We start from the raw sequence: 26,730 nt of genomic DNA on the forward strand, positions 1-26,730 counted from the left end.
CTGCCGCCTCAAGGCCAGGTTTCCCCAATGCACCCTATTCCCGCCAACCGAACCCCCCCCCCCCCAAATCAACAGGGAATGGCAACCGCATGGCAGGGGCGGCACGGTTAGTTCAAATATTTTTTTTTATCACTTTTTTTTTTATTTATTTATTTGTAGCTTGTCGCTTACTTTTTTTTATTTTTGTATCATTTTCTTATTATTTTTCTTATTTACTTTTTAATTACTTTTTTTATTAATTAAATTATTATTTCTTATTATTAATTTTTTTAGCAATTTTTTTTACTTCCCTGTGTGATAGCAAATGGAGGTGACATGTTCTCTTTATTGACCCTGTCACCTCCAAAACAGAGTCCTAGCACTGTGCTAGAACTCTTGTCACAGCTGAGATGGGAAGTGTTATACCTGAAGGGTTCCACATGTACTGGCTCTCCCCTCTCACTGTGTACATCGGCAGCAGGAACAGGAGACAGACTCGGTGGCCGGGGGGAGGATGGAGTCCCGAAGACAGAGCCAGCAGAGAGGTATGCGAGGTTGGGGGGAGAGGGGAGGACGGACGGGAGCACATATTTTACAAGTGATTTCGGCGACATCGCCGCAATCACTTGTTAAGGAGCGAGCGGATTCCCCATAACTTACCTCCCTTAACTGTATGTTCCGGGCATCGGGGGAATATATGCCACTGCCGCCCCTTGGCTCCCTGCCGCCCCAAGGCCTGGCCTCAGTGGCCTTGTGGGAAATCCGGGCCTGTCTACACCAGTGGATCTCAACCTGGGGGTCGGTACCCCCTCGGGGGTCAAACGATGATTTGCCAGGGGTCACCTAATCCTGGGCTGTTCCTGAAGCCTGAACTGCTCTCCCAGCCTTTTTGCAGCCGCCCAGCAGGGCTGTTCCTGGAGCCTGTGGCCACCCACTCAGCCTCTTCACAGACACTAGAGGTCAGCTGACTGGTAAAGAATGATTTAAGGGGGGGTGGAGGAGACCCTATCTCCTGATTTCGGCATAGGTGTCACTGCTGCGGGACACCACAAAGTCGGAGACACAGTGAGTAACACTACCTTTGATTATAGTTGCCATTAAACAACAAGAAAGATGGTTAGAGAGAGTGATGGGGAAAAAAATAAAAATTAGGATAGAGAGATAAAAGGGAAAGAAAGGAGAACAAAGCGAAAACGTGGTACATCCTAAAATGTAGCATAATGGGATTTAATACCATATGAGTGGAAGGGACTCAGGGAGTGCTAAATGTCCATGGGTTAGGGGCACAAATTACTTGTCTTGTCTTGGGTACCGACAACCCACGCTACAAAATTATTTTACCGTTAGGGGTCCCCACAGCTTGGGAAATTTTATCAAGGGGTCACGGCACTAGAAGGTTGAGAACCACTGCTCTACACGGTTATGTAACTTTACTACTTTCTTGAAGCCTTTGAAGCGACTTCCAGCTCCAATTTGGGGATGTTGAATCACGACCTTAAAATGGAAAGCTGGCTGTCATTTAAAGTAACTAAGTAGGCTTCAGCAAGCTTTCTTTAAGCTTTGGCACTACTTCAAGCTTTTTGAAAGCTTACCAAAGCCTGCTAACAGCTTGTTTAAAGTGGCTGCTTTTTTAAAAAGCCAAATAAAATAGTCCCCTCTAAAGCAAGCAATACTTGCCTGTTCCACTATTCATGGAACTTTTCTGGGATGAAGAAGAAAGCTTGCTGAAAGATCCTCAGCATAGTTGTCATCAAATGCCTGGTTTCCATTGGAAAACTCTGGTTCCCCTACTGGTCCCTGTATGCTGTAGTAATGTAGAAGTGATGGAGGGTACCAGAGGGAGGAAAGTAATCTGACACTCCTGGAAGTATCGAGTGAAGAATATTTTCAAGCAAAATGAGTTCCTCACTTTGGAGCAGTTCAATGGTGCAGGCAACAGGACAAGTAGTAATTGCTCGATTTACAAAGACCTCCTTCTACTCTGATATTTTATAAGATTGAGAGTCACTTTAAAGTGACATTTAGCATTAGGATCTTGGACTAGACTGGAAATAAAAAATTCTGGACTGCCGCATCTCCAAACGATCGTTGCCTTTAGTGGTAAAAATCAGGAAAAGCACTACAAGCCACAGCAAACTGAACAGCTGACGCGTTTCACGCTATACTTGGTGTTTAATCATAGCCGACTATCACAAAAAAAAACATTTCAAATTTATACCAAACTCTCATGACCTTGTGACTGAAAGGGATAGTGACGACAATCTAATTGGCAAATTAATGATTAGTAATTAAAAATGAAAACCCACTGTGAACGTGATCCAGAGTATAAACTTGTGAACTTGTGTGTAAAAGGATAGGTATGGGAAAGAAGGAAAAAGGAAGAGGGAAAAGAAAGGAAAAAGGGGACATGGAAAGAAACTGGGCGAAAACTGATCGGAAGCCTGAATAGAGGCACTAAATACCAAAACTGTAAATGAGGGTACATTGAAAAGGGTGAGGTACCCATGAAAAAGATTACACATGAAGACTACACTGTCAGGATCTCCCATGCAATTAGAAGGTTGTGACAGCGATAATCAAAGGAGTGCACATATATACACATGTACTGATAGAACCAAATGGTTATGTTATAAGGAGATTATATATGGCCAGGGGCAGACTGACCATTGAGTCACTCGGGCACTGCCCGAGGGCCCCATGCCACTAGGGGGCCCCATCAGGGTTGCCAGGCTCAGTAAAACCAGGGACAGTATGTAAAAATCTGTGTTTTTTTTTAGATCTGTCCCTGATATGTCCGAAACCGACATGCTTTTGATGTGAAAATCCTGAGATTTTAGCTGCCCCGCCTCTGCACTGCCTCCTGGCGTGGTGGCCATCTGTAAGCCCAGGGGCCCCCATAATCTTCTATTGCCCGGGGGCCCCATGAGTTGTCAGTCCGCCCCTGTATATGGCTAATGGAAACATGGCACTGTGCGTGGGTGCTAAGGCTAGTCATAATAATGGGAAATGTTCTATTCAAAATATAGCCCAGCCGGTATTCTCGTATGCAACGAGAATATCCAATATACCTCACGCCTGCACAGAATCCTGAACCTGTCACCTCCCCTAACCGGGGTGTTGATCTTCTCGATCCCCTGAATGGTGAGGCAAAATACATCTTTGAAATGTACCAAGTTCCAATGATTGGCAACATTGAGTAAGTGAGTAAAAAACTTGTATAGCGCTACAAATGCGAACTGAATCACCTCAAGGTATTGGTGTTGTTACTTTTCTCGATATCATGAAGCTCGTCATACAATCTTCATCTTTAAGCCTGCGCATGGTACGTCCCACATATTGCACATGACACAATTCGCAACTAATGACATATACCAAAAACTTTGTATTACAATTAATGAATTGTTGAATTTCAAATTTTCTGTTGTTCATACTAGAATGCACATGTTGGCCTATTTTAATGTGCTGGCAATAGTTACATCCTTTAGTGCCACATTTATGAGTGTCCTTAAAATGCCCTTAAAATTTAGCCAGTTAGAACTTAACATTTTACTTTGAAACAAACTTGGTGAAAGGCGCCCCCCTAACGTGGGGGTTCTACGAGAAACCGCATATTGCATTACATATATGACACATATGATGTATTACTAGATATATATGTTTTTCACACAAATCATATATGTGTATACATGACCCCATATTGGTTCCTCTAAGGCCGCGTACACACGGTCGGACAAAACCGATGAGAATGAACCGAGGTTCAGTTTCATCGGTCCAAACCGACCATGTGTATAGCCCATCGGTCTGTTTTCTTTGGGTCCAAAATTTAAAAACATGCTTCAAACTCGACCCGATGGCCCGCTGCCCGATCGGTCCAAACCGATGGTTAGTACAGAAAGCATCGGTTCAAAACCTGCGCATGCCCAGAATCAAGTCGACGCATGCTTGGAAGCATTGAACTTCGTTTTATTCAGCACGTCGTGTGTTTGACGTCACCGCGTTCTCACCCGATCGTTTTTTGGAACGATGGTGTGTACGCACATCAGACCATCAGGCCACTTCAGTGGTGAACCGATGGAAATGGCCCGTCGGACCATTCTCATCGGTTTGGAACGACCGTGTGTACGCGGCCTTACACGTATTTTGTCCTAATCCACATATTTCAATACTCCACCATTTCACCTTTTAAACACAAGTTCACGAGTTTATACTCTGGATCACGTTCACAGTAGGTTTTAATTTTTAATTACTAATCATTAATTTTCCAATTAGATTGTCTTCACCACCCCTTTCAGTCATGTGGTCATGAGAGTTTGGTATATATTTGAAATGTTTTTTTTTTTTTGTGATAGTCGGCTATGATTAAACACCAAGGCCCAGATTCTCAAAGGACTTACGACGGCGTAGTGCCATGTACGCCGTCGTAAGTCCGAATGAGAGCCGTCGTATCTATGCGGCTGATTCTTAAAATCAGTTACGCATAAATTTGGCTAAGATACGAGCGGCGCAAGTCTCTTACACCGTCGTATCTTAGGGTGCATATATACGCTGGCCGCTAGGTGGCGCTTCCGTAGATTTCCGCGTTGAATATGCTAATGAGCTAGATACGCCGATTCACGAATGTACGTGCGCCCAGCGTAGCAAGGTACGTCGTTTACGTAAGACATACGCCGGCGTAAAGTTACCCCTCATAAAGCAGGGGTAAGTCATGTTAGGTATGGACGTCGGAAACGTCGGAACAGCGTCGTGTTTTACGTCGTTTGCGTAAGTTGTCTGTGAATGGGGCTGGACCTAAGTTACGTTCACGTCGACTAGGCATTGAGCGTGCTTAATTCAATTTGAAAATTCTACGTGATACTGAGCATGCGCGCACATGTGCAGTTCGAAAAAAGTGTAATTTATGTGGGGTCATGATTAGTTTACATAAAACACGCCCCCCTGTTCCTTATTTGATTTAGGCGCGCTTACGCCGGCAAAATTACGCTACGCCGCCGTAACTTTAGACGCAAGTGCTTTGTGAATACAGCACTTGCCTCTCTAAGTTGCGGTGGCGTAGCGTAACTACGATACGCTACGCCCGCCTACATTTACGCCGCTGACTGTGAATCTGGCCCCAAGTATAGTGTAAAACGCATCAGCTGTTCCGTTTGCTATGGCTTGTAGTGAGTTTCCTGATTTTACAAATAAAGGCAACGATCGTTTGGAGTGCGGCTGTCCAGAATTCTTTATTTCCAGTCTGCTATATGCATTGCCTGCACCTGTGGTTCCTTAGGAGGAGGATAATCACAAAACAGATCTGCCTGGAGCAGCAACTCCCCTTTTCCCTAGAATCAAACCTGGAGCTGAAGAGTCGGGACAAGGGGTGGGCAGGAGGGGAAGCTGCCCAGTGCAATGTGGCATTATGTTAGGTGTGGAGGCACCGTGAGAAGATTGAGAGCAAGGGGATTGTCAAGAGGTAAAAATTGTTCTTGGAGGAGAAATTTGGGGTGTGTGCTAGGAGTGGTGATTTAGGGGAATTTGTTTTGGGAGGGGGGATGGGGGAAGAGGATTTGTGCTAGGAGCGGGGATTTGTGCTATAAGAGGTGATATGGTAGAGAGGAGAGGGGAATTGTGCTAAGAGGGAATTTTTTTGGGGGGGGGGGATTTGTGGTAGTAGGGAGTGATTTCAGCAAGGGGGGCAGATTTGTACTTGGAGGAGGGATATTAGGGGTTAAACATGCAGATTACGCCTAATTTTTTTGGGGTGGGGGAATTTTTGCCAACATATAATGCTTATCCATCGGTGGGGGGGGGGGGGGGTGCAGTTTGGTATGTTTGTACTGGGCTCTAGATGACCTATTCCTGGCACTTTTTAAAAGATACCAAGATAGTTTCTTAAAGTTCGATGAGAACTTTGTACATGCTTATTCAATGCTTGCTGCACAATCTTCATTTTTTCAAATACATTTTCTGTCGAGACCAATAACCTGGTAGTAGAACCCTAGAATAAAATGTAACAAGAGCTTTTGTGCATGGTAATGGTAAGTGACCAGATTCTTACTATTCATCTATTTGATATATTTGTATTTGAACATTGGACTATAAGAGGCATGGTTGGATTCATCACTCAGCCAGGTCATTGCCTGTATCATTTACATCAGCCTTTTTTGAACCAGATGTGGACCAGGGGGGTGAGTTGCCCCTGGCATATGAGAAAGCATGTAGGAAAGGGTTAACTTATTACCTTAGCAAGATGCGACTTGTTTTTCTTGCCTCTTTGGCAGAACCCCATATAAAAGGGTAGGCAGGATGGGGGAGAATTGTGTACTTTGAAGGGAGGCTGTAGTAGAGAGACAGGTGGAACCTGTTGGGTTTCCCTAAAGCCCTGTACACACGATCGGTTTGTCTGATGAAAACGGACCGATAGACCGTTTTCATCGGACAAACCGATCATGTGTGGGCCCCATCGGTGAAAAAAACTAGAACATGTTTTAAAATGTTCCTATGGATAAAAAAACGATAGAAAAAAATGATCGTCTGTGTGGAATTCCATCGGAGAAAAATCTACGCATGCTCAGAATCAAGTCGACGCGTGCTCGGAAGCATTGAACTTCATTTTCTCAGCACGTTGTAGTGTTTTACATCACCGCGTTGGACACGGTCGGATCTTTGACTGATGGTGTGTAGGCATATCCGAAGAAAAAAATCCATCGGATTAGATTCCATCAGATATCCGATCCTGTGTACAGGGCATAATAATGGACCTTGAGTTACGAGAGGTGTGAATTACACAGATCTGACCCCTGCACTTTGTACATGAAATACTCCTGCCTTTTGCACCAAGTACATAGGCTCAAGTCATAAGCCCCTCCCACTGTTAGAGCAATTGTTCCACACCTACGATTTACCACAGTGTTTTACATGAGCCATATTAGGGACAGCCTGGCAACAAACGCTTTTAGGGCCCTTTCACACTGGTGCGTTTTTCCCGTGTTTTTGCCGCGTTTTCACGGTAAAAATAGCGCTATTAAAACGCCCATAAAACGCTCCCCATGCCCCCTCCATTGAAATTAATTAAAAACCGCTGTAAAAACGCGGTAAAAACTGAGCGTTAAAATCGCGGTAAAACACAGCGTTTTTACCGCGTTTTACCACGTTTTTACTTCATTTCAATGGAGAGGGGCATGGGGTCGTTTTAATAGCGCTATTTTTACCGCAAAAAAGGCGGCAAAAACGCACCAGTGTGAAAGGGCCCTTAGAAATAGGTCAGCAATAGCATCCCCTGTATTTATCTTTTCTTTTTTTTATCATGGTCAGGATGGTTTTAAAAAAATATGAAGTATTGCTTATTCACAACATGTAGTCTTGTATAAAGCCAGCAGGTAGAGCTATAGCATCAAAACATTGTCAAAAAAACTTTTCAGTGGTGCTGAAGAAGCCCAGTGACAGGACTCGGAGATTGATTTACTGTTTACTTTGCAAGGTGAATTACCTGTTTTCTTTATTCACTTTTAACACCCAAACATGCACAAAGAAAATTAAATACAAAAATTAAATTGTGTTTACATATGTATGCGTTAATGTCTCACCTTATTCAAGACTGGTACACAATGAGAGCGTTGTACTAACTTTGTAATTTTAGTATAGTGAACTCCCCGCTGTGCTATTGTTTCCTGACGGGGGACTACCCCCCACCCGCCATTGGTTGCCAATCGGCTTCTGGTTTTCAATAGAAGCCATTCGGCCAGCTTCTGTTGGACAGGCTGATGTACACAGGTTTCTGTTGAACCGGCCAATACCAGATGGTACCAGGCTTCACGAGTGGACATTATTTATGCCTTTAGCAAATCAGTCTGAGGTTTCAATCAGTCACATTTTACCGCAAAACAACCTGATCTGCTGTGTTGTCTATCTGAACAGTAGTGGTCTGGTAATACCTTTTAATAAATAATAGTATGCGCATTTCCAAATTTTTAGGCCCTGTACACACGAGGAGACATGTCCGATGAAATCGGTCCGCGGACCGTTTTCATCGGACATGTCTCCTGGGATATTTTGGTCTGATGTGTGTTGTACACACCATCAGACCAAAATCCCCGCGGACAGAGAACGTGGTGACGTGGCGGTGACGGTGACGCGGCGACGTGCGCAAACCAGGAAGTGCAATGCTTCCACACATGCGTTGAATCAATTTGATGCATGCGCGGGATTTCGGTCCGCTGGTTAGACGTAATAACCAGCGGACATGTCCGATTAGGCGTACTAACCATCGGACATGTCCGACGGACATGTTTCCAGCGGACAAGTTTCTAAGCATGCTTAGAAACTTTTTTTCCGCTGGAAACCTGTCCGCTAGGCCGTACACGCGGTCGGACATGTCCACGGAAACTGGTCTGCGGACCAGTTTCAGCGGACATGTCTCCTCGTGTGTACGGGGCCCAAGTCTAATTCCAGTTTTACACACACAACAGTTTTGAACCACTGATTGTAATGTGGGTGATCAGCACTGTACGTACACATGGCAATTTTAAATAATTATCACCCACTTTTAACCAGCTTTCAATTACAAAAAATTAACAAAATGATCAAGGCACGTAAACCATTTTTGAATTCAGAAGCATATTTTGTGATTACAAATGGTTAAACAAATGGAAAGCAAATTGTTGTCAGTGCTGCAGTGTTTGGTATTTTTTTTTTTTTTGATAGGCGAAAAATAAAATAAAAATATAACATTTGCTCTTGGTTCAAAAAGATATAATAAAAACAATCAATATGACTGTTCACCAAAAATACATTACTGGTGCACAGGATGCAAGGGATAAGTGCTGGATAGCAGATAGATACAGTGGCCCAGATTCACGTAGAATCGCCTATCTTTAGGCGGGTGTAGCGCATCTGAGATACACTACACCGCCATAACTTAGAGCGACATGTCCCGTATTCTCAAAGAACTTGGGCTTTAAGTTACGCCGGCGTAGTGTAAGCCCACCTAATTCAAATGTGGAAGTGGTGGGCGTGTTTTATGAAAATTTATCGTGACCCCACGTAATTGGCGCTTTTTTCGAACGGCACATGCGCGCGCATGCTCAGTATCACGTCGAATTTTCAAATTAAATTGCGCCCGCTCAATGCCTAGTCGACGTGAACGTAACTTACGTCCAGCCCCATTCACGGACGACTTACGCAAACTACGTAAAACATGAAAAATTCGACGCTATTCCGACGTCCATACCTAACATTGGTACGCCTCATAGAGCAGGGGTAACTATACGCCTTACGCAAACGACGTAAAAAAATGCGCCGGCCGCACGTACGTTTTGAGAATCGGCGTATCAAGCTCATTACCATATTCGACGCATAAATCAACGGAAGCGCCACCTAGCGGCCAGAGTAAATATGCAACTTAGATACGACGGCGTAAGAGACTTACGCCGGTCGAATCTAAGACAAATCTATGCGTAACTGATTCTAAGAATCAGGCGCATAGATACGACACCTCAAACTCAGATCTATGACGGCGTATCTGGAGATACGCCGGCGTAACTCGTACGAGAATCTGGGCCAGTATGTGTCCACATGGTTTGGGTTGTGGTCCCGGTTATGGTCCCTTTAACCACTTGGTAACCGCCCTATAGACAATATACGTCTACAGGGCGGGTGGTTAACTCTAGGAGGGCGTCAATGTACGTCCTCCCAGAGTCCGTCTCCCGCGCGTCCCCTGGGACGCGCACACGGGAACATCCGTGACCGCCGGGTCCAGAGGACCCGGCCGATCACGAATCGCGGTAAACGGCCGCTGATAGCGGCCGTTTACCATGTGATCGCTCCGTCCAATGACGGAGCGATCACATGTAAACAAACCGGCGTCTTTTGATGACGCCGGTTCCTCCCTCCTCTCTCTGTACCGAGCGGTACAGTGTGAGAGGGGGGAGCGCGGGTGTCAGCAGCGCTGTGGATGGATCTGTGACTATTGCAGTCACAGATCCATCCATCCCTGCTCAGCCATCCCTGAAACCCCCTGCAATACCCCCCCTTACAATACTCTGCAATACTCTGCATACCCCCTACAATACTCTGCATACCCCCTACAATACTCTGCAATACTCTGCATACCCCCTACAATACTCTGCAATACTCTGCATACCCCCTACAATACTCTGCATACCCCCTACAATACTCTGCAATACTCTGCATACCCCCTACAATACTCTGCAATACTGTGCAATACACTCTGCAATACCCCCCCTACAATACTCTGCATACCCCCGGCAATACTCTGCATACCCCCCTGCGCAATACTCTGCATACCCCCCTGCGCAATACTCTGCATACCCCCTGCGCAATACTCTGCATACCCCCCCTGCGCAATACTCTGCATACCCCCCTGCGCAATACTCTGCATATCCCCCTGCGCAATACTCTGCATACCCCCCCTACGAAATACTCTGCATACCCCCCACCTGCGAAATACTCTGCATACCCCCCACCTGCGAAATACTCTGCATACCCCGCCTGCGCAATACTCTGCATACCTCCCCTGCGCAATACTCTGCATACCCCCCTTCGCAATACTCTGCATACCCCCCTGCGAAATACTTTGCATACCCCCCTGCGAAATACTCTGCATACCCCCCTGCGAAATACTCTGCATACCCCCCTGCGCAATACTCTGCATACCACCCCCTGCGCAATACTCTGCATACCCCCCTGCGCAATACTCTGCATACCCCCCTGCGCAATACTCTGCATACCCCCTGCGCAATACTCTGCATACCCCCTGCGCAATACTCTGCATTACTCCCCGGCAATACTCTGCATTGCTCCCCGGCAATACTCTGCATTGCTCCCCGGCAATACTCTGCATTGCTCCCCGGCAATACTCTGCATTGCTCCCCGGCAATACTCTGCAATACCCCTGCACAATTACTCTGCGCAATTACTCTGCAATACCCCCGCACCAATACTCTGCAATACCCCCGCACCAATACTCTGCAATACCCCCGCACCAATACTCTGCAATACCCCCGCACCAATACTCTGCAATACCCCCGCACCAATACTCTGCAATACCCCCGCACCAATACTCTGCAATACCCCAACACCAATACTCTGCAATACCCCCGCACCAATACTCTGCAATACCCCCGCACCAATACTCTGCAATACCCCCGCACCAATACTCTGCAATACCCCCGCACCAATACTCTGCAATACCCCCGCACCAATACTCTGCAATACCCCCGCACCAATACTCGGCAATACCCCCGCACCAATACTCTGCAATTCCCCAACACCAATACTCTGCAATACCCCAACACCAATACTCTGCAATACCCCAACACCAATACTCTGCAATACCCCAACACCAATACTCTGCAATTCCCCAACACCAATACTCTGCAATACCCCGGCTAATACTCTGCAGTACCCAGAAAATACTCTGGGAAAAAAATGCGTTTTAACCACTTCCCGCCCGCCGGCCGTCATGACGTCCTTGACTTTGTGCAGGGATATCTAAATGATGCCTGCAGCTACAGACATCATTCAGATATCATTTTTTTCAGCCGGCGATTCCCTACACCGTAAGAACAATCATGTCGGCTGTTCCGCCTCTTGATCGTTCTTACGGGAGGCGAAAAGGGACGTCTCCCCTCCCTTCTCCCTCTGGTGCCTCTTCTGACTCACCGCTACGATCGAAACCAGGATCGTTTTATTTTTTTTTATTTTTTTTCAGGCTTCCCAGCCTAGAGGTGAGATGTGGGGTCTTATTGACCCCACATCTCACTGTAAAGACGACCTGTCATGCTATATTCCTATTACAAGGGATGTTTACATTCCTTGTAATAGGAATAAAAGTGATCAAAACATTTATTTTTGGGGAAAAAACGTATCAAACTAAAATAAATAAAGTGAAATGAACAATAAAAATATTTTTTTTTTTTAAAGCGCCCCTGTTCCTGCGTGCTCGTATACAGAAGCGACCGCACACGTAAGTCCCGCCCACATATGAAAACGGTGTTCAAACCACACATGTGAGGTATCGCTGCGAACGTTGGAGCAAGAGCAATACTTTTGGCCCTAGAGCTCTTCTCCAACTAAAAAGATGTAACCAGTAAAAATATTTAAAGCGTCGCCTATGGGGATTTTTAAGTAGCGAAGTTTGGCGCCATTCCACAAGCGTGTGCAATATTGAAGGGTGACATGTTGGGTATCTATTGACTCGGCGTAACTTCATCTTTCATATTATGCAAAAACATTGGGCTAACTTTAATGTTTTTTTTTTTTTAAAAGCACAAAACCGTTTTATTTCCAAAAAAACGCATTCGAACAATTGCTGCGAAAATAACGTGCGCGATAAAAAGTTGCAACGACCGCCATTGTATTCTCTAGGGTTTTTGCTAAAAAAGCATATATAATGTTTTGGGGTTCTATGCAATTTTCTAGCAAATAAATGATGATTTTTCCATGTAGGAGAGAAATGTCAGAATTGGTCTGGGTGCTCCAGAACGCCTGATGGTGCTCCCTGCATGTTGGGCCTCTGTATGTGGCCCCGCTGTGTAAAAGTCTCACACATTTGGTATCGGCATACTCGGGAAGAATAGCAGAATGTGTTTTGGGGTGTAATTAGTGTTATGCATATGCTGTGTGTGAGAAATAACCGGCGAATATGAACATTTTGTGAAAAAAAAAAAAAAAAATCTTGATTTTGCAAAGAATTGTGGGAAAAAATTACAACTTCTAAAAACTCACCATGCCTCTTTCTAAATACCTTGGAATGTCTTCTTTCCAAAAAGGGGTCATTTGGGGGGTATTTGTACTTTTCTGGCATGTTAGGGTCTCAAGAAATGAGAGAGGCTGTCAGTACATCGGGTGTGATCAAATTGATCAATTTTCAGTAATTGGTACCATAGCTTGTAGACCCTATAACTTTCACCCAGACTAAATAATATCCAAATTTTTTTTTTTTTTTTACCAAAGATATGTAGCAGTATACATTTTAGGCCAAATTTATGAAGAAAAATTCATTTTTTGCAAAATTTTATAATAGAAATGAAAATAAAATCATTTTTTTACAAAATTTTCGTTCTTTTTTCATTATTAGCGGAAAAAATAAAAACCGCAGAGGTGATCAAATACCACCAAAAGAAAGCTCTATTTGTGGGAAAAAAAGGACAAAAATTTCATTTGGTTACAGTGTTGTATGACTGAGTTATTGTCATTCAAAATGTGAGAGCACCGAAAGCTGAAAATTGGTCTGGTTATTAAGGGGGTTTAAGTGCCCAGTTGTCAAGTGGTTAAAGGGGATGACAAAAGAAGCACCTAAAGATTCTCACCCGTGTAAGGTGAGGGGTTTTAAGGGGGATCTGTTAAAAAGGGAAAAATGATTTGAATTTTTTTCCAGGTGTATTAAGTCCTGATTCTATTCTGATCTCAGAGATATCTTGGGTGGCAAAGGGCCTCCAACCCTGTCAATGGATACCCCGAGCTCGAAAGGGTTAACCCCTGCAAGAGGGGTCTAGAAAGGACAGATAGCAATCAGGAGGTATCAATGAGATGTTGTGTGGACCAGGTCACAGCTGTGGACTGCTTGGCTGCTGAGATGTTACTGGGATATCTATGACCTTGGGGTAGAGACTGTAAGGGCCCTTTCACACCTTTTAGGTCCGCCTGCCAGTTTTTTGTGTGGACCTGAACGGGCGCTCTGTGCTCCTCTATGGAGCCACGGATGTCAGCGGTGACATGCCCCCTGACATTCGACCCGCCAAAGTGCGACGGAGGAAAACCCTACTTTTCCATCCGTCTGGCGGATCGGGTGACAACGGACTCTGCGGTCCATCGTCATCCGATCCCCAATAGAGGAGAGCGGCGTTCTGACAGGTCGGTCCCTGCATGTCATCTGCCTGCTCAGCGGGGATCGATGGAGCGATCCCTGCTGAGCTAAAGCGGAGCCCGCATACGGACAGCCCTGTGTAAAAGGGCCCAAAACCTTGTGGTGGGAGAAGTTTATGTTGCCAGTGAGCCAAAACATTTTTGTACCAGAGTTTATGGACTGTTTGCTTAAAGGGTGTGTAAAGGAATTTTTTTATCTGAATAGCTTCCTTTACCTTAATGCAGTGCTGTTTTCATGTCCTCATTGTTCGTTTTTGCTCTCAAGTTGCTGTAATTCTTCTCTGATCTCCACACTTCCTGGTTGTCTGTTTCCTGATAACCACAGTACTGGGAGCTTTCTCTCTGTGGTCACTAATCAAGGAGGTGTGATTACTATGTGTCTAAAACCCCTCAGCACCAATCAGTTTCGTTTTCCAAACCATCACTGCCCTGTATTGGCTCTGTGGCTCTGTACAGCAGAGGCAGGAAACAACATGCAAAAACAAAACTAGAAACTACAGGAACATTATATGATTGATTTGTATCTATTTGTAATCGTTTTTAAAAGGAATCAGTTAACTATTATGTCTCTATACCCTGTAAACAGTGGCCCAGATTCAAGTAGAATCGCGCAATATTTGCGTGGGCAACGAGCAAATTTTTTTCTCTGCGCCCACGCAAATATTGCGCTTTGCCCGCGATTCACGGAGCAGTTGCTCCGTAAATTGCGCGGGCAATATGCTAAGCAGCCGGGCGCAAGGCTGCCTAATGTAAATGATCCCGCCGGGGGCGGGAATCATTTAAATTAGGCGCGCTCCCGCGCCGAGCGAACAGCGCATGCTCCGTCGGGAAACTTTCCCGACGTGCATTGCGGCAAATGACGTCGCAAGGACGTCATTTGCTTGTAAGTGAACGTGAATGGCGCCCAGCGCCATTCACGGTTCACTTACGTAAACGACGTGAAATTTGAACGTCGCGAGCGGGAGGCGCAGCTATACTTTAGCATTGGCTGCGCCTGCTATTAGCAGGAGCAACCTTATGCTAAAGGCGCCGTACGGAAACTCCGTACCTTGCGTACGCAGGGCCCGCGCAACTTTTGTGAATCGGTGGTAGTATGCAATTTGCATACTACACGCCGATCACAAAGGCCGCGCCCCCTAGCGGCCAACGCAAGAATGCAGCCTGGGATGTGAAGGCATAAGGAGGCTTATGTTTGTCACATCCTAGGCTGCATTCGGTGTAACGAGGTTCCTGAATCAGGAGCACTCGTTACACCGGAGCAAGTAAGCACTTGCGCCGCGCAACTATGGTTGCGCGGGCGCAAGTGCTTCTTGAATCTGGGCCAGTCATTTCAGCAAAAAAAAAGTTTTTTTTTACAACTCCTTTAAAGATAAGCTGCTAGCTAGTGATTTTAGACCTCACAATACCACATTGGTTTTCTTTAACTGGCTGTCTAATACTATCTATTTTACTGTCTATTTAACCACTTAAGACCCGGACCTTTAGGCAGCTAAAGGACCCGGACAGTTTTTGCGATTCGGCAGTGTGTCGCTTTAACTGACAATTGCACGGTCGTGCGACGTGGCTCTCAAACAAAATTGGCGTCCTTTTTTTCCCACAAATAGAGCTTTCTTTTGGTGGTATTTGATCACCTCTACGGTTTTTATTTTTTGCGCTATAAACAAAAATAGAGCGACAATTTTGAAAAAAATACAATATTTTTTACTTTTTGCTATAATAAATTTCCCCCAAAAATATATAAAAACTTTTTTTTCCCTCAGTTTAGGCCGATACGTATTCTTCTACCCATTTTTGGTAAAAAAAAATCGCAATAAGCGTTTATCGGTTGGTTTGCGCACAATTTATAGCATTTACAAAATAGGGGATAGTTTTATTGCATTTTTATTAATTATTTTAGTAACGGCTGGGCACTTAAAGAGGACGTACAGGTACGTGCTTGTGCCCAGCCGTGCCATTCTGCCGACGTAAATGTGCAGGAGGCCGTCCTTAAGTGGTTAAACTGTTTTCATAAGGCCCCTTTCACACGGGGTGCCAGGGCCGCCATCAGGAATTATGGGGCCCCTTACACAGCTTCAGGCATGGGCCCTCCTGGAGCAGAGAACCGGGGGTGGGAGGGGGTGCTGCCCCCTGAAATTAAGAAGCGTGGGGGGGCTGCTGCGAATCGAGAAGCGGGGGAGGGGGCCCTTTACAAAAAAGTAAAGAAAAAAATATATAAAAAAAGGGGGTCAGCCATCCGGGGCCCTGGGGACCTCTGGGCCCTTCAATAAAAAAAATAAAAAATAAAATAAAATAAATATAATTTTTTTTTAAAAGGGGGGTTGCCATCTGGGGCCCTGGGGACCTCTGGGCCCTTTAATAATAAAAAAAAACCTCTGGGCCCTTTAATAAAAAATAAATAAAAAAATATATAAAAAAATAAATAAACATTTATAAAAAAATATATATATAAAAATAAAAAAAAGTTTTTTTTTATATAAAAAAAAAGGGGGGTTGTCATCCGGGCCCCCGGGGAATCTCCGGGCCCCTGGGGACCTCCGGACCCCTAAAAAAAAAAAATTGTCCCTGTAATAAAAAATAAAATAAAAATATATTAAAAAAATATATATATTTTTTATAAAAAAATAAATAAAAAAAGGGAGGGTTGCCATCTGGAGCCCTGTGGGCCTCTGGGAACCTCTGGGCCCCTTACAGGTGTACTGCTTGTACCCCCCTGATGGCGGCCCTGCGGGGTGCACTTTGTTTTGATCAATAGGGGAACTATCCGCTGAAAAGAGCAGAGGGAGCAGATGACGGGTCTATGTCTACTCAGTTTCGAAGGGGCCTGCTCTGCTCTATGGATAGCCAAGTGTAAACAAACTTTGCTGTCCGCCTAGACAGGGGAGGATGGATCCCCCTAACCATTGAACCTCATGTTAACCTTAATCATAGTCCAACAGCTAACATGAATGTTGTTACCGCTACAGAGTGCCATATTTTCTTTACTCAGCATCCGAATTAACAGAACATAAAACAAAAATGCCCCTGGGTAGGATAGAGAAAATTGAGTACTGTCCGTGATACTTTTTTTATTTGCACTAACATACAATTTTTCAGGACAAGCTTTCGGGATGTTACCCCTTCTTAAGGCTGGGTTCACACTACTACACTACTTTCATCCTACTTTGCTCTGCTACATTGGTCCTACATTTATCCTACATTGGTCCTACATCCATCCTACTTTCATGAACAGGATACTACTTTGGTCCGACTTCAATGATATTCAATGGGCCTGAAGTAGGATCAATGTAGGACCAAAAGTAGTACAGGGAGCATTTTCAAAGTCGGACCGACTTGTGTAGGACGCTACAAGACGCTCTCATAGGGAAACATTGAACACAGAGCAAAGTAGGATGAAAGTAGTGTAGTAGTGTGAACCCAGCCTCAAGGTCGAAGCAGTACTGATTCACAATTTTTTGGGCAGAATGTTAAAACAAAACAAGAAAAAAAAAATCTCAGAGGGAAAGAAAAAAAAAAAAGAAAAACAAACACATACAAATCAATAGTAATAAGGGGTAAGATGAAATACAATTACAATCTCATGAGTTAAATAAAAGGCTGCCCGTGCTGATCCCCTCCGTAAAATGTAATTTGACTTGCCATTATGTTGTCATACTAGATTTTATTACTTTGATTCTCTGACTTGTAACAAGTATGTAGATAAGGAACTTGGAAAACAGTCAGGAATCTAACGCATTTGTTACAGTGATTCATTATATTGAAGCTGGAGGGCAGCCAGGCAACTGACCATAAGTGTTTAATGTAGCAGCGGTGGTGGCAGCATTGGTAGCAAATCTTAAGGCAGGGTAGGTAATACTATTGTTGATGCATCGGAGTCAGGTGGTGGCGAGGTTGAACTGACTGAGGGTCACAAGGAGAAGAAGAGGGAGATGGTATTGAACATTGGCTAGTTCAACTTACCAAATATGACATTTTATGGAAACTAGGCAACTTCTAAAGCACAGTCGCTTAGCGTTGAGCACTTCTACCTTGCAGCACTGGGATCCCCAGTTCAAATTCTGGTCAGGATCCTATCTGCATAGTCTCCCTACATTTGAATCAGTTTTCTCTGGTTTCCTCCCACACTCTAATGCCGCGTACACACGATCAGTTCGTATGATGGACCGTTTTGATCAGACGAACTGATCGTGTGTGGGCCCCATCGTTTTTTTATCCATCAGTCAAAAAACTAGGAACTTGTTTTAAGATTATCTGATGGTTAAAAAACCGATAGAAAAAAAAAAACGATCGTCTGTGGGTACGTCCATCGGTTAAAAATCCATGCATGCTCAGAATCAAGTCGACGCATGCTCGGAAGCATTGGACTTCATTTTTCTCAGCACGTCGTTGTGTTTTAAGTCACCGCGTTCTGACAAGATCGTTTTTTTAACCGATGGTGTGTAGGCGCGACTGATCATCAGTCAGCTTCATCGGATATCTGATGAAAAAATCTATCAGACCGTTTTCATCAGATGAACTGATCGTGTGTACAGGGCATAAAAGACATTTTGGAAGGTTAATTGGCTTCTGTTCAAATTGGCCCAAGTAAGTGTGAATGTATACATGTTAGACTGTGGATTTTAAGTTTCTTAAAAGCAGTGATCATTGTCAATGCACAGAATGTAAAGTGCTGCACAAATTGTTGGCTCTATATGCAGTGCCTTGAAAAAGTATTCATACTCCTTAAAGCGGAGTTCCGGCCACAATTTCACTTTTTAAATATAAATACCCCTGTAATACACAAGCTCAATGTATCAATGTATTCTAGTAAAGTTAGTCTGTAAACTAAGGTCCGTTTTGTTAGGTTGTTACAGCATTTAGACACTTTATAAAATAGAAATTGACTGGGGCCATCTTAAGTGTGGGCATCATGAAGCCAGACTGTATGACTTCCTGGATTTCAGCCTTGCAGATCTCGCACATGCTCAGTGCTGCACAAGCAGTGTAATAGGTTTCAGATCAGGTTTCAGCACCTGTACTGTCCAGGTCACATGATTCTTCGAGACTGGTGAGTGCACAGACTCCTGGAAAGTTACACCCACTACATTCCCAGGAGTCTGTGCGGTGTAGGTTAGGAAGATTAAGCACCTAGGTGCAGGAAGAGGGAAAATTAACTATTCTGCCTAGCAACAACACTTTGAAGGCATCTAAAAAAAAAAATTCTTAAAGGACTAATGACATTTTTTTAAAACTACTGATGTAATGTTATATTTATGGGTGGAACTCCACTTTAAAATTTTTCATATTACAACCAAAAACAAATGTATTTTGCTCAGATTTTATTTGATAGACCAACACAAAGTGGCTCATAATGATAACTGGTTGTCAATTTATTTTATAAATAAATATCTGAAAAATGTGGCATGCATTTGTATTCAGCCTCCTTTACTTTGATACCGCCAACTAAAATCTAGTGTAACCAATTGCCTTCAGAAGTCATCTTATTGAAATCATCTTATTACACTTGTGTGTAATTTAATCTCAGTATAAATACAGCTGTTCTGTGAAGCCCTCATAGGTTTGTTAGAGAACCTTAGTAAATATATAGCATCATAAATGCCAAGGAACACACCAGACAGGTCAGAGATGGAGTTGTGGAGAAGTTCAAAGCAGGATTAGGTTATAAAAAAAAAATATCACAAGCTATGAACATCTCAGGCCCGTACACACGGCCGAGGAACTCGACGTGCCAAACACGTCGAGTTCCTCGGTGAGTTCAGGGATGAAGCCGCCGAGGAGCTCGGCGGGACGCCTTCTCCCATAGAACAACAAGAAAATAGAGAACATGTTCTCTATTTTCTCGACGAGTTCCTCGGCGGCTCCATCGGGCCAAAAGTGTACAGACGACAGAGTTTCTCGGCAGAATCCGGGTTTGACCGAGTTTCTCGGTGAATTCTGCCGAGAAACTCTGTCGTGTGTACGGCCCCTCATGGAGCACTTTTCAATCCATCATCAAAAAATTGAAAGATTATGGGGCAACTGCAAACCTACCAAGACATGGCCGTTCACCTAAACTGACAGGCCGGGCAAGGAGAACATTGATCAGAGAAGGAGCCAAGAGACCCATGGTAACTCTGCAGGAGCTGCAGAGATCCACAGCTCAGGTGGGAGAATCTGTCCACAGGACAACTATTAGTCGTGCCGTTTCACAAATCTGGCCTCTATGGAAGAGTTTTACAGTTGCCTTGGGGTGGTAATTAGACACCCTAAATACAAAAGTGCCACATCCTTGTATATAGATTAAATTTGGAGATTGCAGAAAAATGTACTTTAAAAAAGGCACATATAAAAAAAAAACTAAATGTATTAATAATTCACATAACACACACATGCAGTATTATATATATATATATATATATATATATATATATATATATATATATATATGGGTGCAATAAAACAGCTGTTTAAAACTTTAGATACAATTTGTTTGTGCTGGTAACTTTTGGTTGTACATAAAGTTATTAAAATGACATGCCTCATTGTTTGGTCAGTAACCCTCACCTTCCAGCAGGACAACTACCCTAAACATACAGCCAGAGCTACAATGGAATGGTTTGCATAGATAAAAGCATAAAAGAGCAAAGCATAATGTATTAGAATGGCCCAGTCAAAGTCCAGACCGAAATCCAATTGAGAATCTGTGGTAAGACTTGAAAATTGCTGTTCAAATACACTCTCCATCCAATCTGACAGAGCTTGAGCGAATTTGCCAGGAAGAATGAGCAAAAATGTTACTCTCTAGATGTGCAAAGCTGGTGGAGACATGCCCAAAAAGATTTGCAGCTGTAATTGCAGCGAAAGGTGGTTCTACAAAATATTGACTTTTAAACTTATAATTTTCCTTCCACTTCACAATTATTGAAGCGACGCAGTGCCGAATCACAAAAAATGCTCCAGTCATTGAGCAGCCAATTCTTCCAGGGCTGAAGTGGTTAAACATTTACAACAGCGAAATGTATACATGTTATTTAAATTATACGATTTTAACTTTCACCAGCATGTACCAAGTCATACATTCAAATGAATGTCAGATACGTATCTATTGTCCAGTATTACAAATATTTTCTATTCTAGTTTCTAAAACATGTCTAGGGGAATTTCCCAGCAATACAGGTTTCCTTCAGTACTCAAGTTGTATTGACCTTGACAGATGACATCTTTAACTAATGTTTTGACATGCCTGGGGTATTGCCCAAGTACCGACTGTATTCCATCTACCCAATACCACGTACTTATTTAAATAAATCAGACCAGACATATTTCTTGGGTTTAAATGGCCCTTTTATTACAATAATCAACCATGAAAATAACTTTTTTTACATAAAACAGCCGTTAAACAGAAGAACATACCCTAACCTCTCAGACTAAATATAATTGCCTGTTTCTATGTCTTAGGAATTTTGAAGGCACCCTTGACTAACTAGCTGTATCTAGTACCACCTTGCCTTTTTACGGCCCCCAGTCACAACTTACACTGGCTCAGGGACAATCGTTTGGCAACTTCTACAGCCGATACAGTCAACTGCTCCAACATGTATTACTTTACTTCCACCCTTATTAGGGCAGGAACACCCATACCAAAGATGGGCCCAACCCGTCGTTCACAAAAGAATGTAACCATCCCCGCCTTCAAAAACCCTACGACCTCTGCCACAGATGCCCAGCTTGAAACCTTACGCCTGGGCGGCCCACCACACCCGAATGGCCACCTCCTTAGGCAGTTTTGCCGACACCACCGAAGGGTGGAGCCGTTCAGATTGTAAGTTAGCAGGGACAGGAGGAATGCTGGCCAATGCACAAGGTATCAAGAAACCCTCAGAAAAACCCAAGAAAAGAAGACGCCCCCCGCATTTTCGGGATACCTACTTCGGAAGGAAGCCAACTTTTCCACCTTCACCAGAGTTCTCCCTCTTGCCAGCCCCACCAGACTTACCTTTGCCATGTCTGAAGCACTTTGTGAGTGGATGGGAACCTCTGCAGCCAGAGCATTCATGATGAAAACGACAGGATCCCCCGAATCTGCAGGTTCCCTCATTGAATTGCCAACAGAAACCTTTTCGCTTTCCGCCTGATGGTATTGAGGTTGCCGTCCCACCACCAACCCTCCTTGAAAGGGGACGTTGGGGGCCGGTGTCTGCCATCTATGCGGATGCCGGGGGAAGCCAATCCCACTGAACCCCCACCCAGATCGCAACAAGCCAGCACTTTGCCAGATTAGGGGACACCACAGGAAACAGTTAACATATGAGCACAGAGCTGACTTACCAGGCTGCCCAGCGATATCAGTTAGATACGAATCCTTGTAGCTCAGCATCTGAACCATGCAGAGGGTCATCCCCGGAGTCCACCTCTCCTTCATCCGAATCTTTCTTCTTCCGCAGGCTGCATGGTCCTGATGATCTGCAAAGGGGGCTTGGGAGCAGGTTAATGACCCAGCCCCCCCCCGGCTCGCTTTTGATGAGGATTCCTCCCAGCCCCACCAGCCAACCGAGCAGGCGTTCTCTTGGCAGTGGAGGCTGAAGGGTCCAAGATTGGGCTCCCAGCGTGGCGACAACCCCTCGGGTCAATCCAGGGCTCAAGCACACAGAAGGCCGTGACCTCCTAGTGCGTAGAAGTTCTGGGACAGGTGCAACGGTCACCTGCCCCGACCCCGGCAGCAAGCTGGGCACGTAGCCACTGTGGCCCGTTTGCAACCGCAGCTGAGCAAATATTGGCCAGCATGCTCTCAAGATCCTCCATTACTGGTGCAGCAACTCCAAACTCCACAAGCAGTGGATAATCCTGTCTGGTGCTTCCCCTGGTCCATCTAAAGCTTGGAGGGTCACCTTCCACCAAGGAATCCTTGGGACCCCACCCTAACCTCCTCTAATGGGATAAACCTCTTATTCCCCTCCTATTCACCAAACATTAAATTAAAGTGGTTGTAACCCTCTCCGACTACGTTTACCTACAGTTAAGCCTAGATCAAGGCTTACCTGTAAGTGTTTGCAATATCTCCTAAACCTACACAGTTTAGGAGCTATTTGCCAAAAAGAATGCACCGCTGTCTACAGTGCATGCGCGTCACAGACAACGGCGCAGGCGAACTGAGCGTGCCGGGTATTAAATGGGATCTGCCGGTCACGCGCGCATGTGCGAGAGTGACGTCATCACCGCTTCGGCTAGTCACAGCGCCGGAGCGGCGATGCCCAGAAGGCACTCGGAGGAGACATGGCGGCGGCCGAGGAGGGGAACGAGGATTGCTTCAATCTCAGTTAAGTCATTCATAATGAGCTAGTATACCCCCAACGGTCCATGTTTTCAGGTTTTCCTTTATTTTGCACAGCTGCTTTAAAGCAATATCAATGACATGGTATTGATGAGAACTATTTTTATCTAAAGGGAAGTTCCCAAAACATGGCGCTTTGGGGGTACTTGGGGACTGAGATTGGGAACCACTACTATAGTGTACATGAAGCCTAGACAAATTGCTCCCTGCAGTATATTAGGATAAAAGGAGCAGGAGAAAATGCCAATGACAGTTAAAAAATGTAATTGCTTCAAGCCATTTGAAGGAGAAGTATGGAAATGCAAAAATAGGTAGTACATGCTACCCTCATACCTGCATTGCATTTCCTTCTTTCCCAAGTCCTTTAGTTTTTGCAAAATAGTCTTTTGAAGAGTGCAGAATCAGCCTCTTTCTGTTCAAAAGTCTAGGGGGTGGATACAGCTCCACAATCCAGACCCTCCCTCTGGAGGACATGTAATTGGTGAAGAAATGCACACGCAAGCTGCTATCTAGAACGAGCACGTTCTTCATGTGCCTCTGTTTCCATGTCCCCAGCTAAAACTCAGAAGCATAGACAGTGTGACACAATATAAAGGGATTGGTTCTGAGGTCCCCAAACCAGAGAGCCAAAGAGGGTGGGGCCATTGTTGGACTATTGCGGTACTGGTAATATAGATATAAAGTGTACAAACACAGGTATACAATTATATAGAAAGCAGTGTGACACAAGCAGTGAAGTGTTCCTTACCTTTCCCTGGCTGTTATCTGCAAGCTCTCCTCTGTGAGACTCCAACAACTCTCACCTGGGCTTTGATGTTCCTTACTGTGTTCTTCGGATTCACTCCCCCCTTGCCCTCACTCATTTAAAGTTCATGTCAGCTGCTCCTCCAGCCGATGGGAAGGAGGGGGAAGTGTCACTGAACACTTCCCATGTCCAGCAGTGAACACAGGTCAGCTTTCTACACATAGCACTGTGTTATTTCAGGAGAGGAGAAATGGTAAGGAGCGTACTGACCTGTAACCTGTGTCTGTTCTCTGAAGTGAACAAGTGATATGTGTAGAAAGCATTCCTGTGACCCTGAATGCACTGGCCCATACATTGCATAGCAACAGCCGGATAGAAGGAGCCAGGGCCAACACATGACATGCAAGGGTCTACGCCAAGGAAAAAGCCAATGCGACCAGGCACCCAAACGTAGGAAGGGGAGACACCATCCATCTCAGGACCCCGGGCCGAACGGCCCACTCGTGGAGGGTGCACACGGTACAGAGCCCACCTGAAGTGGACCCAAAGGCAGTACAGATGCAGAGAGGAACAGTGAATGGAGACAAGAGCAGACAATGGGGGAAAAGTCCTACAAAAATAAATAAAAACAAATAATAAATGAAATGAATAAGAATATGAACATAAATGAAAATTATAAAAAAAAAAAATGTGGGTTATCGAAGAACAGCCAATGTTCAGCCCGAACTCATGCTCAGGCCGAACCGTTCGCCCATCCCTGGTGTCTACCATTGATGGCAGTTTTAACCAGTTTGGCTCCAATGCAATTTTTTTTATTTGTTACATACATGTGTAGCGCCTAGTTACTTTCCAGAACCGGTGCTAGGTTAAATTTAGAGGGGGTCAGAGAGTAGGTAACTCTGACCATGTTAATTTGTTCAAATTTAGGCCTCTGTCTCAGCTTTGGCTGTGCTGTGGGCTCATTCTGTTGTGTCTGGGGTGCTGATCACACCCCAGGATGGCAGGTAGCAGCAGTGGAGTCGAGGATTGGGTGCTCTTACCCAGCAGCCTATTAGGAGGAGTTTGCCTCACTGTGCATGCTGGGGGAGGGTATTTATGAGGTAGACACCATTTTCCTGGGACTTCTCCTCGTGTAGCGGCCACCTTTAGGGTAGCCACTCCACGCCGCCTCGGCAAATGGCCTTCCGGGCCGGGGTGCACGTGCAAAGCAGAGATCCTGATTTCGGGACCACGTTGGCCCGTAGCAATTGATATGCCGCTTGGGGACTCTATAGTTGACTGAGTCCCACCTAAGGAGGTCCTGGGCTGTCTGTCCTGTTGAAGGAAGCTGTACGGTGGAGAGTCTGCCTGAGGAGTACCAAGAGAGGCTGGTGTTCCAATAGGGGCCTGACCATCCATCGGGGAACTGGACACTGAGAGGCTGGATGTTGGCCACCTGTCAGTCGGTACCCTAATTTAAAACTACCTGAAGGAGATCCAGGTGTCAAGTGTGCTAAGGAGGATTATCTCCGCTGTTTCAACCATAGGGAGGGTCTGTGACAGAGACTTTTCCCCAAGTTCCGAGTGACATTCTGGCTACCAGGCTTGTGAGAGAGGCCTGTCCAGGTGCACTACACCCACTCAGGCTAGAGTGGTGAAAAAGAAAGTATTGATGGAAGCAGGATGTGAGCAATTTCCCTATTGCTCACACCTGAATCTGCTATCTCCACTTTCGCTAAATCTCTATTCTTCACCAAGTTTTATTGTTTTTACCCGGCTGGGTAATAAAGAGCACAGAAAAAGACATTCCGTTACTGCAACTTTCACCAAATACCCTTAGACGGCGGAGGAACACGAGGTAACATGCCACCCGAAACAAACCAGCAGCTACTCCGGGGGTAGTGCTACACATGTAAAAATCATAATTTCTGGCAAGAGCATTACTTAACCACTTGCTTACTGGGCACATAAACCCCCTTCGTGCCCAGACGAAATTTCAGCTTCCAGCACTGCGTCGCTTTAACTGACATTTGCGCGGTTGTGCGACGTGGCTCACAAACAAAATTGACGTCCTTTATTCCCCACAAATAGAGCTTACTTTGGGGGGTATTTGATCACCTCTGCGGTTTTTATTTTTTGCGCTATAAACAAAAAAAGAGCGACAATTTAAAAAAATATATATATATATTTTACTTGTTGCTATAATAAATATGCCATTTATTTTTTTTTAAACTAATTTTTTTTCTCAGTTAAGGCCGATACGGATTTTTCTACGTATTTTTGTAAAAAAAAAAAAAAATCGCAATAAGCGACTGGTTTGCGCAAAAGTTATAGTGCCTACAAAATAGGGGACAGAATTATGATTTTTTTTTATTACTTTTTTTTTTACTAGTAATGGTGGCGATCTGCGATTTTTATTGGGACTGCGATATTGCGGCGGACATATCGGACACTTTTGACACAAATTTGGGACCATTCACATTTATACAGCGATCAGTGCTATAAAAAAACACTAATTACTGTATAAATGTGACTGGCAGGGAAGGGGTTAACACTAGGGGGTGAGGAAGGGGTTAAATGTATTCCCTGGGTGTGTTCTAACTGTGTGGGGACTGACTGGGGGAGGTGACCGATGCTGTGTCCCTATGTACAAGGGACACAGATCGGTCTCCTCTCCTCTGACAGCACGTGGAGCTCTGTGTTTACACACAGAGCTCCACGTCCCTGCTGTCAGCTGCTGTGTCACCGCCGATCGCGTACCCGGCGGACATCGCGGCCGCCAGGTACACGCATCGGCTCTTCAGCGATGCGCCGGGACAGTGTTTACCCTCTGCGCGCCACCCAGTGGCGCGCG

At 44.8% G+C, this 26,730-nt stretch overlaps 1 protein-coding gene across 2 annotated transcripts in view; it reads right to left on the reverse strand.

The window, feature by feature from the left end:
• The window catches only part of LOC120931441 (very long-chain acyl-CoA synthetase-like), a 219,975-nt gene that overhangs the window by 124,158 nt on the left and 69,087 nt on the right, over window positions 1-26,730 (reverse strand). Inside the window, exon 1 of one of the 2 annotated variants that reach the window (XM_040342878.1) lies at window positions 23,901-24,038. The exons of the other annotated variant lie outside the window; for it this stretch is intronic. The gene's annotated coding sequence lies outside the window, so the exon portion shown is untranslated. Of the gene's footprint in view, window positions 1-23,900; window positions 24,039-26,730 lie in introns of those variants that run through there. 2 annotated transcript variants of the gene reach the window in all.

This window comes from Rana temporaria, chromosome 3, assembly GCF_905171775.1.
Source record: "Rana temporaria chromosome 3, aRanTem1.1, whole genome shotgun sequence".
In the NCBI taxonomy this organism is placed as follows: domain Eukaryota; kingdom Metazoa; phylum Chordata; class Amphibia; order Anura; family Ranidae; genus Rana; species Rana temporaria.